We start from the raw sequence: 14316 nt of genomic DNA, 5'->3' as shown, positions 1-14316 counted from the left end.
TTGCAGGTACTCAACTGACTGAGAGCAGACACAAAGAATCAGAACATTGCATTGATTTTGAAAAAGCTACATGGGAGAGCTTTAACATTGTTTTTTTTTTTAGTCTAGAACTCGAGACCTTATTATGTAAACCAATTCTTCAAGCAGAGGCAGAAAAGCTGAAACAGACATGAGCAGATTTCTGATTGAGCCTGACAGAAGCAAGCCCTGTTTGGTTTGTTTTCTGCATAGAAAGTAAAGCCCATAATGCCCTTGGTTGTTTGGGGTGGCTTTATCCCATGGCGAACATTCCTAAGGGGTCTCCAAATTTCCCCAGGCTCATTACTCAGACTAGATATTGAAGATATAAAGTGTGTGTGTGTGTGTGTGTGCACACGCGCGCGCGCGTGAGAGAGAGATTATGTGTGTTTCCCCTGAATAGTAGAGGGAAAGCTTTTTCATAGGAAGCTAGGGGAATAAGAGTTCCTTCTTGTATTACTTAGCTAGTACTAGTTATGCTGTGTAACAAACAATCCTTCACAGTGTAGAACTTGTAACTGCAAAGATTTATTTCTCATTTGGTTACATGTTGGTTGGCTGCAGAGCTATGGCTCTATTCCAAGTATCTTCCTCCTGAAATGCCTAAGGGAACAGCTTCATGTTGATTTCTTGGCAGAAGGAAAAACAATCTAGAGATCTGGAAAGAAGCATGCATATGTCATGTCCCACATGCCATTGATCAAGTCACATGGCCAAGCCCAACGACCCTGGGGTGGGGATATGTAGTCTTCCACAGGAAGGTAAACACTCTACCCCCCTCCCTCATAGGGACTAACCTACAGCAAAGAAGAACAAGAGAAAGCACTTCCTTTAAAGAAAGTAAATTGTGTTGTCTAACTTCATTTAGCCAGGTTAATGGATCAGTGACCAATTCCAGATATGTCATGAACTGATAGCTTATGCTATGTATATTATAAATTAAGATGAATTCTAAAATGCTCTTAAATCGATCTACTTCTATTTATTTGAATGTCCCCATCTTGGTCCATATCACCAGACTCTCTCCCAGGTCCCCTTCCTTTAAGTTGGGCCCTCCAATCCATTCTCAATTCTGTAGCCAGAGTGAGCTTTCTAGAGAACAATCTAATTTTGTCATTCTTGCAAAATACTTTTGTGCTTGCAACTTGTAGCAAAAAAGTATAGCTATTTTTTGCTCACTTGCTATGTTCCAGATATGTTTCTGAAATAATATGACATTTTATTTAATCCTCCCAGACACACTATTAAATACTGCTTTAGTACTAGTACTTAATGGATGAGAGCCAGAGATCTAGAAAGATCAAGTCACTTTCCCCTGTAGAGGTAGAGTTTTGAATCTAAGAAGAATGACCTTGTAGAAGCCAACCTCCAAGATGGCTTCCAATCATCCCTGACTTTTAATGTCTCATTGTTGTGTAGTCTTCTCCCAAACTCTGCTGGAATTGGTCTGTGTAAACCAATAGACTATGGCAGAAGTGATGGTATGTGATTTTCCAAGGCTGGGTCATAAAAGACATTGTAACTTCTGCCTTTGTGTGTATCTGGGATCATTCTCTTTGGAGATGGGCAACCGCCATGTTAGGAGGAAACCCAAGCAGCTCTACAGAGAGGCCCACGGGATGAGGAACTGAGGTCTCCTGCCAATGGCCAACAAAGAACTGTGGTTGGCTGAGCTATGTGAATGAGTCATCTTAGGATCAAATCCTCAAGATGGCCACACACCTGGCCAAGCCCTTGAGTGAAGCCTCAGGAGAGACTCTGAGCCCAGAACCATCTAGCTAAGGAGACTCCAAAGTCTTGAGCCATGGGAACTGGGAAATGATAAATGTGTATTGTTTTAAGCTACAAAGTTTTAGGGGCAATTTTTTTTTTACACAGCACTATAAAACTAACACACTCTGCAACCCTCACACGAAAGCCAACTCTCAAGAGCATGGGGCAGCAGTCTGTGGTCTCCTGTTACTGTGGAATATGGCAGACAGTGAAACTTTCTGTGGGGAAAAAAAGCTAGGAGAGAGAGACAAGATGTTAAGATATTATAGTTTTAAATAGTACCATCAAGAAAAGATTCACAGAGAAGATGGCCTTTGAGGAAAGACTTGGAGGTGATGAGGATGCAAGCCCGCTGGTGATATGCAAAAGAACATTCCAGAAAGAAGGAGCAGCAAGTGCAAAGGCCCTGAGGTGAGTACACATGTCCAAGGACACTAGAGCAGGTCATATGGGTAGAGGAGGTGAGTGAAGGTATGCATAGCAGGAAATGAGACCCAACAGGCACCAGATCAGGTAGCAACCTTACTGGTGATTTTTTCAAGACTTTGGCTTTTAGTCTGAGTGAGATGGAAAGCCACTGGAGGGCTTTGATCAGAGAAGTGATCATATCTAGTGCCTTCCTGAATCCCTAACAATAATTATTAAGCAGAATTAGGCTAATTTTAGTTAACTGATGGCTATGTGCAGACATTACATAACATACTGTACTTGAATTAAAGGTACACAGAACAACTATGAGCATTCCCATTCTACAGGTGGAGAAACTGAGTCTTAAGGAGGTAAATGGCCCACATGTTGTCCACAGCCAGTGAGCGCTGGAGCTTGGGTCTGAACCTAGGAAATCTCGATTTCCTGATTAAGCAGGTACTGTTAATATGAGTAGAAGTCAAACATGGCTGAAGTACTCTGAAGTAAAACTGAAGTACTCCTCTTCAAAATAATACTCAGCCCTACGAGACTCGGCCATGAGCTCCTTGACCAACCCTGCCATTGATTCTTGATGCACCATCCCCGGGAGGGCTGTGCAGGCCTGTGGAGAGGGCACAGGCTGGGGCCATGTAGTCTTACATTTCTCACCAGAACATTGGCTGAGAGAACACATGTCCTCTCCCAAGCCAATAAAGAGGGTGCTCTGTTCTCAGTTTCTGTGACAATTAGGCCTGTTGTAGGAATCATGTGGCACATGACAAGTGCTAAATTAGTATGGAGATCTGTGACTTCCTTTTAATCATGATTTAAAATCTAGAATCTGAACTTACACTCATTGCCTTTTAGATGATTTATTCCAGGATTCCATAAGGTGAGATAGATTTTAAGTGTCCTACAGTTAAAGGAACTAGGCTTTTGTTTTCTTTATAGTAATATTTCAGGCACTGTTAGATTTTTCCCAAGTCAAGTGACTGCTTTAAATAATGGCAAACATCCTAAAGACAGATCCTTTCTGTCACAACCATGAGCATTGAATATACTCACCCCTCAGTGGTCAGAGAGAGATGTAATAATAGAGATTCAAAAAGTGCTTTTGTCACAAAGCATACCAGTGACATTCACCTAATGGAGTCTTCTATTTCTCAAATGGACTGAACCAGTCACACATGACCATCAGTGACAAATGCAAACCTATCAGGGCGTGATCCAGTTTCCTATTATACCCCCACATTGGTTTTCGGGTTCACCAAGCACCATGCACCATTATTTTCAAATCAATCAGTGGTTTCCCAGATCATAATACAGAGCTTTCAAGTGATGATGTTCACAATGCCAAGATATCACACTTGAAAACACGTAAGAATTCCCAGGCAAGAAATATGTGATGGAGGAAAACAGATGTCAGAGACTATTTAAGGACTCATTCATAGCATAACACTTTGCAGATTTTTTTTTTCTTAGAAAGAAAGGAAGATGTCTCTTTGTTACCTCCTAGTGGAGAAGAGTTTTTCATAGAAGCCTAATCCAAAGAGAGCCTTTGAGGGTCAACCTTTTAAAATAAAGCAAGAATGGGGCGCCTGGGTAGCTCAGTTGGTTAAGTGCCTGACTTCCGCTCGGGTCATGATCTCCCAGTTCGTGAGTTTGGGTCCCGCATCAGGTTCTGTGCTGGCAGTTCAGAGCCTGGAGCCTGCTTCAAATTCTGTCTCTCTATGTGCCCCTCTCCCGCTCACATTCTCTCTCTCTCTCTCTCCCCCCCCACTCAAAAATAAATAAACATTAAAATATTTAAAAAATAAAATAAAATAAAATAAAATAAAATAGCAAGAACACTTGGGTCCTTGTGATGAAAACCTGCAGAGTCACACCGTCCCCCAAAGCTTCGTCTTAAGGAGTGAAGTAGAGCTAGAGAGGAAGGCAGATGCTTCCCCAGACTTTCTGTTCTTTCTTACAACGTGTGCTTTTCATGGTGGTCTGTGAGGTGATGCTCTGGGCATCATGTCTGGCGTACAAGGATAAGGGTAAAGAAAGGAGATTCAGACCCCAGGGCTGAGGCTGCAGCTGTGGGTGGGGTGGGGGCAGTCAGGAGGGGCCAGAGCCGCCATAACCACCCATGCAGTGGATGTGGGACCATGCCTCCACTGAAGTCACGTCAAGGGGGAAATAGTAGATGGGGTAGGTCAGCACAATGCCATCAGAGTCAGTTGGCAGAGCTTGACAAGTAGGGCCAGATAGCTCTGGAAACTGGTGTCCACCCCCTATATGAGGGGGGTGCTGCTTGTGTGGTTGGCTGGAAGTTCCAACGAAGTCAGTGTGGCCCTTTCAGGGTGTCCCACCAGACTCCGTACTACCCCGGTCCTCTGCTCCCTCCCTCCCCGCCTATTTCCATTGGGTCATCCATACCACACTTTTGTACTTTCTAGGCTGTTCTGTACCCCTTCACCTTTATTTACTCAACCCTCTTCAGCCCTGTACAGCAATCTCATTCAAGAAATATCGATCGAGCTTTTCCAGGATGCCAGAGAGTGTTCCAGATGTTGAAGATCCATTGTGGAGTTTCACTCTTAAGGGTGTGTGTGACATGATAAACAAGGGGACCTGCAGATAATTGTATCCTTGCAACCTGTACTATGTGCTAACACACGATGGCCACATAAGTCACAGAGAAGGCATGCGGTGGGGTGCATGGGGTGGAAGGGATGGTCATGAGAAGGGCAGACTGGGCTGTCCCACTGGGCAGGAGGGCAGCAGATCAGAGAGTGTCCTGCAAGGCGTGTGGCTGAGGGAGAGAGAACAGGATGGAGGAGACTGGGTGGGAGGGTCTTCTAATCTGGGAAGAGGAGTGTGGACTCGCTTGAATAGAAAGGGAAGTCCCTTTCCTCTGCTTTCTGGTTGTCACCTTCCTGGAAGGGGCTGAGTCAATCTTCAAGACTCCCTAGAGACCTGGCCCTTCTCCTTCCTGTGATCGCTTACCTGGGGCACGCCCAGGCTCAGTCGGTTGAGCATCTGACTTCGGCTTAGGTCATAATCACGCGGCTCGTGGGTACCAGCCCCATGTCAGGCTGTGTGCTGACCGCTCAGAGCCCCCATGTGGGCTCCTGGAGTGGAAGATTCCCCCCTGCTCACTCTCACGTGCACAGTGTCACGAATGGAGGTATGACCGATGAACAGAGGGCAATCTCCACGACCTCCAGCCATTCTGCAGAATAGGGGTCTCTGGATGTGGTATTTGGCTCTGACATGCTGCTTGGGAAGCCAGCCCCCTCCTCCTCAGAGAGTCCTTACCTGGAAGCAACTGTCCCCAGCAAGTCCACGCAGCCTCGGACACACGGGACCATTACCCTGGAGGCAGAGGGGAGCCAGAGGGGTCATGTGTTCACCCTGGCTGCTCTGTCCCCACCGTGCAGAGCCACCATGGCCGGCTGCTTCCCCTCCCTGTGAGTGTGTGCGCACAGACTGCAGACTCCTCTCCGCTTACGGGTGAGCAGAAATCTATTTGAGAATATAAATGAATCTGTAATGCATACCATGTTTTCAAGCTAAACTGATTGATTTTGGATTAAGTGCTATTGTGCCATCAGGATTGCACACTATCTTTAAGACACACACACACACACACACACACACACACACACAGAACCATGTGGTAATTACGACAAGAATCAGAAGCTTCACTGTGAAAACCCAAGCAAATAGGTCTGGATTTACCGACAGGTGAGATTGTTGCACTTTACTGCTGGGCCAGAAATCTGGGAATGGCATGAACTCTTCCTATGCTCTTTAATAAACCAAAGTGTCTGAGTATTTTCACGGGCAAGAAACATGCTGAAGGGGGCACCTGGGTGGCTCAGTAGGTTGAGCATCTGACTTCGGCTCAGGTCATGATCACGCGGCTCGTGGGTACAAGCCCCATGTCGGGCTCTGTGCTGACCGCTCAGAGCCTAGAGCCTGTTTCGGATTCTGTGCCTCCCTCCTTCTCTGCGCCTCCCCTGCTCATGTGCTCTCTCTGTCTCAGCAAAAATACATGCTTAAAAAAGCATTCTGAAGGGTGATGATGAATTATATTTGTAATCATCATATGCAATTTGGGGTTTTTTTTGTTTCTCTGTATTTTCTGGTATCTCTATAGTGTCTTTCTGCATTTCTCACCCCCTTTTCTCTAGTAAAGCAAAGATATGGACTCTAGTGAGTTTCCCCAAACATGATGAATTTTTAAAATACTTTTTCTTGTTTTTTTTTTTTTAAGGCGGAAGAGGGAACAACCTTTCTTATTTTCATTTTGATTCCAAAGCCTCTTTCTCATTCCCACCCCTTCCTCTTGACATACAGATCTTTAGAGTTTTTGGAATCCTGAGTGCCAAACCACACTGCCTGACTCATTAAGCGAAGGGGTCTGACTTGGTAAAATCCACCTGCAAAGTCCTTTTAGGACAGGCCTCCAAAGAAATCTTTTTTGGGGTTTTTCCTTTTTTTCTTCCAATTATTAGCTATCTTCCCCTGGACGAGTGGAGAGTTTCTTTGCATGGGTGAGAAGCCAAAAGTAGGGGAGAAGGAGACCTCTAATGAGTGTGCACCATGAGGTCCCCTCCTCACAGGCTATAAAGCCAGTTCTCACCATCAGGCAATCAGATGGCAGCGGCTTCCGGACACCTTGGATGTGAGTGTGTGTGAGTGGGAGGGACCGTGTGTGTGTGTGGGGGGGGCTGTAGTCCACCCGCCCTGACACTGCATGTGTTAAACACATCTTTCCACATTAACACGTCTGCATCCTTGAGTCTTATTCCGTTCTTGCCCTCAGTCACCTGTCTTGCCTACATAGATTTCTTGACATCACAGGTGGTATTTTCCAAGCCCTTCAAGAGACCCTTCAGGAACAGTCTAAGAAACCTACAACCCACCCAGTGTGCTTACAGCTAAGGCTTGCAGATAAAAAACAAAAACAAAAACCAGCCTTGCAGTTTCCTGTGCGGTTGCACATTTTTCTTCCCTTATTGTGATAACAAATGAAAAATGGCAAGCAATGAGCATTTCGGAAGGACCCCTGCCTCTCTCTACGTGTATGCAGTAGGAAGTGCATATGTGCACTCAGTGAGCCCAAGTGTTCTGTGCTGGCTTCCTTGCTGGAGGACCTCACTGCCAGATCAGGGGAGTGGGCACTTTCTCTGCATTTCTCGGGCCGCATCTCATGCATCAGGGCTGGTTCCTTCATTCGGGAAGCACTGATGGTTTATCCTAGACACAGGGAGGAAGTGCTGGAGATCGTTCCTGCCCTTGAGCTGTTCACACTCCGTGGGGAGAAACCAGTACACAGTTGGTTGATTCTTGGTCTTGAAGGTTCCACAGGAGGGACCCAGCCTCTCTGAACGGGGTGTTATCTGAATTTCAAAACAAGTCACGTAACCCTGTGGGTTTTGTCTTTGCAAGCCTGCACTCCTGGCTTGCGATGCATTGCACGCCTTGGATTTGGGTCTTCTCTGTTTCTCCCAGATCGCAATCACCAGCAACCCAGAGAAACGCTTCAGGTTGAGTTACCGTCTGTTCTTCTTGGTGGACTAGAAGTCTCCTGGGAGATGTTAGGATCTGCCTTCTCACACCTGACATGTAGACGTGAGGGATGCAGGCTCTGCGCCTCTCAGGCAACAGGGGCGGAAGTAATGACTGCGGGCTAGAAAGAGGAACTTTGGGGATAAATATCAACGAAGATAATGGTGGTCTGAGTAACTGCTATATTGTCGGCTCACACACTGCTCGTAGCTAACAAGTCTCCCGGGCACGGGATTCTCAGCAGCACAGCGCACCGATCCGCAGTGAGTCGAGGCAGTGGCTGTCTGACTTCCATACTTTCATGGTGTTCGATGCCCCTCCTAGAGTCCCCAGTCCGCCATAGGGGGCAGTAGGCTCTAGTAACTGATCATTCAAATATATTAAAGCCTGAGACAGTACTTCAGTCCAGCCGGCCAGGGTAGTTTCATCTGCTGCTAATTCAATCTGCTGCCTCACTACTCCATTCTTTCCTCCTATCCACCCTGCTGCTTGCGGGTGAGAGTGGAGCTAGGATTTCCATTCAATGTCATGTGTCATTGCCCAGTCTGTCCACCATGACCTTTGACATGGGATCCTGGTCACGGTCTATTGGATGAGGGCATCCACATGGGGTACTCAGTTTCTCCCTTCCCCGGTGATGGCAGTCTGGCTTGCGAGGCGACAGGGAAACTGCTGGGCAGGGTCAGATGCCCGGGGCATCTTCAGAACCACTTGACCCGCAAGCTGGACCCAGGCAGTCAGAGGCTCCCAGCCCCCCAGGCCTTGCAACGTGCATTCCACCTGCTTTCCCCACTTCCAGAAGCTTCTCAAAGGATAGAGCCTTAAGATAGGGATGGGTTGTTGGGACCATCTGGACGCCTCATGTGACTGAACCGAGTTAAGGCCTTTGCATCAGTGTTGAGGATTCTGGTGGGCGGGTGCAGAGGTCATGCCGAAGAGCTCCGAGTTCAGCCCACCGGCCGCTGTGGTTTCTTCTTGCCTGAGGTGCTCCACCAGGAGCATGTGGCTCTGTGGGGAGACCGGGTTTCTGCCCCTCCCAGAGCTGGGACCCGGATCCTAGGGCGCTGCCCCCTCTTGTTGTCTCTGCCACAGCGTCTCAGGTACATCCAGGTCCAGTGGTAGCGCCACTTGGGAGGTGCCCAGAGCGCCAACCCGCTTCACTAGCGGCTTTTGCTTTCTCAAGGGCGCCTTGCTGCTCCGATCCTCAGTCCCATGCAAACCCTTTTTCAGGTGATAGAAGGGACAGAGGCATCATGCCACGTGGGGAAGACAAGTCTTCTAAACCCCAAAATCCCTACAAAAGCTTGACCTCTTTCTCATGCTTGGGGTTGGGTAAACTTGTACCTTATCAATCACAGCTTCTGGGATGTCACGAGGCTTACCCAAACAGACGACTTCCAAAAGCTTCACAGATGTGCCTGGGCCTTGGATTTTTTCTGCGGGCTCACACCCATCCTCTTCCTCACAATGCTCCAGCAAAGCCGGAAGGGTGTGTGGTCCAGAGGGGGTCTGCACATGTTGACATTATGTCATCAGCATGATGGGCCCTTGTCACTGATGTGAGGGAAGCACAGTGACCTAGGCGACCATCCCATGACATATGGTGGGGCTGTGCAGGTGACCCTGGGGAAGCACTTGAGAGGTCCGTGCCTGCGCTTCCCACATGCAGGCAAATTGATCTTCTGACAGTAATGAGCACATGCTGCCCAGTAACTCATACATGGAAAAAGGCATTTGCTAAGTCCAGCCCGGCATGGTTCACTCCTAGGATCTTGGCCAAGGCATCCAAGATGGTGGCCATGTTGGGTATAGCCATGTGGATGGGGGGGCACCTTTTTCAGTTCCCAGTGGTCTGCCGTCATCTGCCACAAGCCACCTGGCTTTTTGACCAGCCACTTCAGGCTATTGAAAGCACTTTGGGCAGAGTGTCCAGAGCCCACTCAGTGCGGTTCTCGGATGGTCCCTCCTGTCTCCTTATGTGGGAAGTTTACCTTGTCTGATGGTCACCACCTTCCATGAGGGCAGCTGGCTTACTGGTTCCCAGGTGACATTTCCCTTTGGCACTGGTTTGGTTTCTCTAACCCAGAGGCAGAATTCACTGATAGAGATTTGCAGAGTTTGACCTTGTAGGATATGTGTGCCCATTATGCTCTCTGGTGTTGGAGAGATTAAAAACCTCAAGGGATGGAAGCACCTGGGTGGCTCAGTCGGCTAAGCTTCTGACTCTTGAGTTCAGCTCATGTCATGATCTCATGACTTGTGGGATCGAGCCCCATATTGGTTCTGCCCTGACAGCACACAGCCTGCTTGGGATCCTCTCTCCCTCTCTGCCCCTCCTCTGCTGGCTCTCTCTCAAAATAAATAAATAAACTTTAAAAACTTAAAAAATAAAAACTTTGAGGAACCTGGGTGACTCAGTCAGTTAAGCATCCAACTTGGCTCAGGTCATGATCTCACTGTTTGTGAGTTTGAGGCCCGCGTCAGGCTCTGTGCTGATGTCAGAGCCTGGTTCAGATCCTCCATCTCCCTCTGTCTCTCTGCCTCTCCCCTGCTTGTGCTCTTTCTCTCTCTTTAAAAAACAAAAACAAAAACCTAAACTTTAAAAAAAAGAATAATAAAATAAAATAATGGTTGAAAATAAATAAGTAAAAATAAAAACCTCAAGGGACAGGGGCGCCTGGGTGGCTTAGTCGGTTAAGCGTCCGACTTTTGCTTAGGTCATGATCTCGCGGTTTGTGGGTTCGAGCCCCGCGTCGGGCTCTGTGCTGACTGCCAGCTCAGAGCCTGGAGCCTGTTTCAGTCTGTGACTCCCTCTCTCTCTGACCCTCCCCTGCTCAAGCTGTCTCTCTCTCTCTCTCTCCTAGAAATAAATAAAAACATTAAAAAAAAAATGAAAAAAAAAAAAACCTCAAGGGACAGAGAAAGAAAGTGAGCTTTCTCCTAGGAGTTTTGGGGGGATAATTGCTATTTAAAAATTCCCTTTATATTAGGGGTCAGACGGTACGGGGCACGTCATCTATTTCACTGTCTGTCACCACAACGCCTTCCTCTTCACTCTGCCCATTTTCCCCAGGATTCCACCTGCTCGTCCCAAGCAGGCGTTCTCACCAGTGCTCGGACCTTAATCCCCGGCGGCTCGCATGCTCCCAACTTCACACGTGACACAGGATGGCCTCCAACTTATTATCCTGCTCTCACCTTGTCTGCCAGCCCCGAAGCCAGCAGAGCAGTGGGCACTGCACGCCCTTCTCCAACCTCAGCTCTTCTTCCAACCTTCCAACTCGAGCTGCAGCCTCTAGTTAAGCATGAGCAGCTGCGACACTGCCCACGGTAGCACCCAGCATGCCATGCGGCCCATCGTGGCTCTTCTCTGCCACTGAGTGCTCTGTGCTGTGGCCCCAACAAGCGCATGGAGCCAGCCAGTGGACACTGGACATGCCCACGCTCATGGCAGTCCACAAGCATGGGACCTGCAAGCCCCACGTGGCGGCTGACAGCCAACTCAAGATTTCCCCAGGAGACACCTCTTTCCCAAGGCTCATGTCTTCAGTCTCCTGGCCAGCTCATCCACTGTTGGTTGGCATCCTTGGGGATTCTTGGGGGGGAATTCTGGAACTGGCCCCAAACATGGAAGGCACGGAGAGAGGAGAGATGCAAGCCCCTCTAGATTGGTGGACAGTGAGGGTAATAAGGAACCTTGCACACGGGGCTTGTCTTGTGTGCTGCAGGAATAGTAGATCTCTGCACCTGCCCACCAGTATCTTGAAAGCTCACATGAAGACCTTCATTGGATTCAGTCGCATGTACTGTCCAGATGGTCTCAACAACACATCACAATCTTAAGGCTGGATTCTTGGAGAAGCTTCTGGGAGTGGGGGAAGCAAATGGAACACACACTGCAGGGACTGGGGGGCCGGGTGACTCCGATCGCCGGGGTCCAGCTTGCTCGTCAACTGATGGTCATGTCCTCTTGATGACCTCCTCCAACGCAGGTGCTTTATTGTCTTATCCCATATAAGTTTCACAGCAATGTTATGAGGTGGGAACTATTATTATTCCCATTTTCCAGAGAGGACAACTGAGGCCAGAGCAGGTAAGAAAGGTACCCAACATCACGACCTGCTAAGTGGTGGAACTGGAAGTCTGTTTCCCAGGCCTGTGCCAACGAGAGCCAACCAACCATGGGGAGGCCCTCAGGTAGTGAGGTTTTCATCACTGGAAATTTTCTAGAAGAAGGAGACAGGGGGCATTTGTGGATGCCTCCCCAGCAAGTATACCCCCAACAAACTCTGCTTTCCATTTAGGCATCTGAATGGTGCTGAGAGAGACGAGCGACCCTTACTATCAGGAAGAACCTGGTCAGTTGGTACACAAATTGGCCACTAGGGTCCCTGGGCTGCTTGAGCAGAGCTCCCTTGAAGCACCTGACCTCAGGGCTTTTCGCTGTAGGTTCTGACTGGGGGGTGCTGGTCAGAAGGCAGAGGGGAAGACGTCAGGGAAGTCAGTAGTAATGGTTGGCAGGAAATCCGTTTGTCAGACAGACCTTGAGGGGAAGGACATCAACCTTTCGGGGTAGGAGAAAGAAAACAGTTTGAGAACACAGGCAGAGCTGAAGTCTTCTAACCGCTAGAGGAAGCCGGGGTGAGCTGCAGGGACAGTCGACGGGGTGCTGCAGCTGCCTGCTCCCCCACTCCGTCTGGACATGGACCCCCCTTTATAATATAGCATCAGAACTGAGAAGAGCCACAAGCATGTGGATGCCCATCGTTAAGGGGGCGGCGGCCAGATGAGCCGGGTGGAGGGGAAACCTGGGCTGGGGTCCAAGAGGTATTTGTGCCGCAGCAAGAACAGTGTTGTGAAGGCGAACACGGCATTGCGGGAAAGGGTGTGTGAGCCCACGGCCTCACGGTTCCTCAGGCTGGTGGCGCCTCCAGCTGCCTCAAGCAAGGCTGGTCACCCACAGAAGACGGGGAACAGCTTCACGTCTGTGAGGCATCACCTGTGCTAGCTGTTGGCATATGTTCTGGGAAGACGGGCCTGGATGGATGGGCGGCCCACACCTGGGGGCCCTCGGAGGGCTGGCCCGGATCCCTAACAGCCCAACCCACCCCCTCCTGCTCCCCAGTGTGGACCTGGGACAGGGAGCCCGCAGGTGCCCACACTGGTAAGCCAGACAGTCTCGTTTATGTTCCTTGCAGACCCAAACCTGATGGATTTGGCTGAAATCTGTCTTCCCTCTGCCAGGGATGCTATCAAAGGAATCACCTCATTAGAAGGTGGGTCTGGGGACCTTGGTTTCACCTCTAAGACTAGTATTTCCTTAGTACGATTCAATGTGATGTGGTTTGTGTTTTTCATAAGGCAGGTGCCAAGTATCTTGAAAGACACAGTCTTAATGATTTCATCCTCACAGACGTGTGCGAGACAAATGGCTATAGAGCCTTTTCACCTAAAGTTCTGCTCTTTCCGACCACCAGTAGGATCGCGGTCAAGGGTGTGAGATCGATGCACTTGGCCATGCCCGCCTCCAGCACCTTCAGACAGTCAGTTCCAGGAAATGTCTTAAAATTTTATACGCAATACAAAGAAATTGTTCTCATCTTGGGTTTAATATGCAGTAAGTGAAACAGCGACCTTCTAATGGAGTGCTCAGCTTTTATATGTTGGAACAGATGTCATAAATTATGGTTATTTTTAACAAGATTATGAAGATTACCTAAATCACTTGACAGTGTAAGATATCCTAGTTCAAAGTCACGTGTAATATGCCTGCAAAGGTATGTTATAATTAGTGCAGAGAAGGTAATGAAAAATTTAAATAGAGTTTTAAGTGCACAGATAGATGCTTAAGTATGTAACTCACAACTCATTCCTTGTAAAGCTCTGTCCTAACACGTTTCTTGATCTTGACATTTTCCAGCGTGTTTCAGTTCCTGAGGATCTGCAAGAGTGGAGGGTGCAGAGAGCGTACCTGGGCAGGGGAGGGGAACAAAGAGGAGGAGCCCATATCCTCACAAGGATCAGCCCTGAGCCGGAGGGACTCTGCTGTCACGGTGAAGATGCTCAGTTCCACCACGAGAGGGAGCACGTGCTACACAACAGAAGCGCAGTTAGGGCTGGAAGGGAAGGGGGAGAGATGGAGACAGAGACAGAGAGACAGATGCAGAGATAGAGAGTGACACAGACCCAGAGACGGAGACATACAGACAGAGGCGGACAGACAGAAGCTGAGAGAGACAGAAAGAGAGAGACAGAGACAGAGAGAGACAAAGAGACACACACAGAGAAAAGAGACAGAGGGATAGAAAGAGACAGAGAGCCACACAGAGGGATACAGACCTCGAGACAGAGAAAGAGAGACATAGAGAGATCGAAGCTCAAGGTACAGAGAGAATGAGACACAGGGACACAGGGCAGGAGGGGACATTTGCAAGAGTCCCAGAATATAAGGTAACAGAAAATGTCCACAGACAGGAAGGAAAGTCCCCTGTGCTCTTAATGGAGTTGGATTGAGGCCCAAGTGATTATTGTGAATCCTATTGCCAATCCTCAAGT

At 48.5% G+C, this 14316-nt stretch overlaps 1 long non-coding RNA gene across 1 annotated transcript; it reads left to right on the top strand.

Annotated features, from left to right (window-relative positions):
• Positions 1–12373: 12373 nt before the first annotated feature.
• On the top strand, positions 12374–13951 carry LOC120229562. The gene is made up of 3 exons (XR_005527776.1): positions 12374–12646; positions 12960–13037; positions 13682–13951. It is a non-coding gene; the product is annotated as an uncharacterized LOC120229562 (long non-coding RNA).
• Positions 13952–14316: the final 365 nt, after the last annotated feature.

Source organism: Hyaena hyaena, unplaced genomic scaffold (genome assembly GCF_003009895.1).
Source record: "Hyaena hyaena isolate Hyena2069 unplaced genomic scaffold, ASM300989v1 scaffold_31, whole genome shotgun sequence".
In the NCBI taxonomy this organism is placed as follows: Eukaryota; Metazoa; Chordata; class Mammalia; order Carnivora; family Hyaenidae; genus Hyaena; species Hyaena hyaena.
The sequence above is the reverse complement of the archived record's forward strand: the minus strand, read 5'-3'. Positions and strand labels throughout refer to the sequence as shown.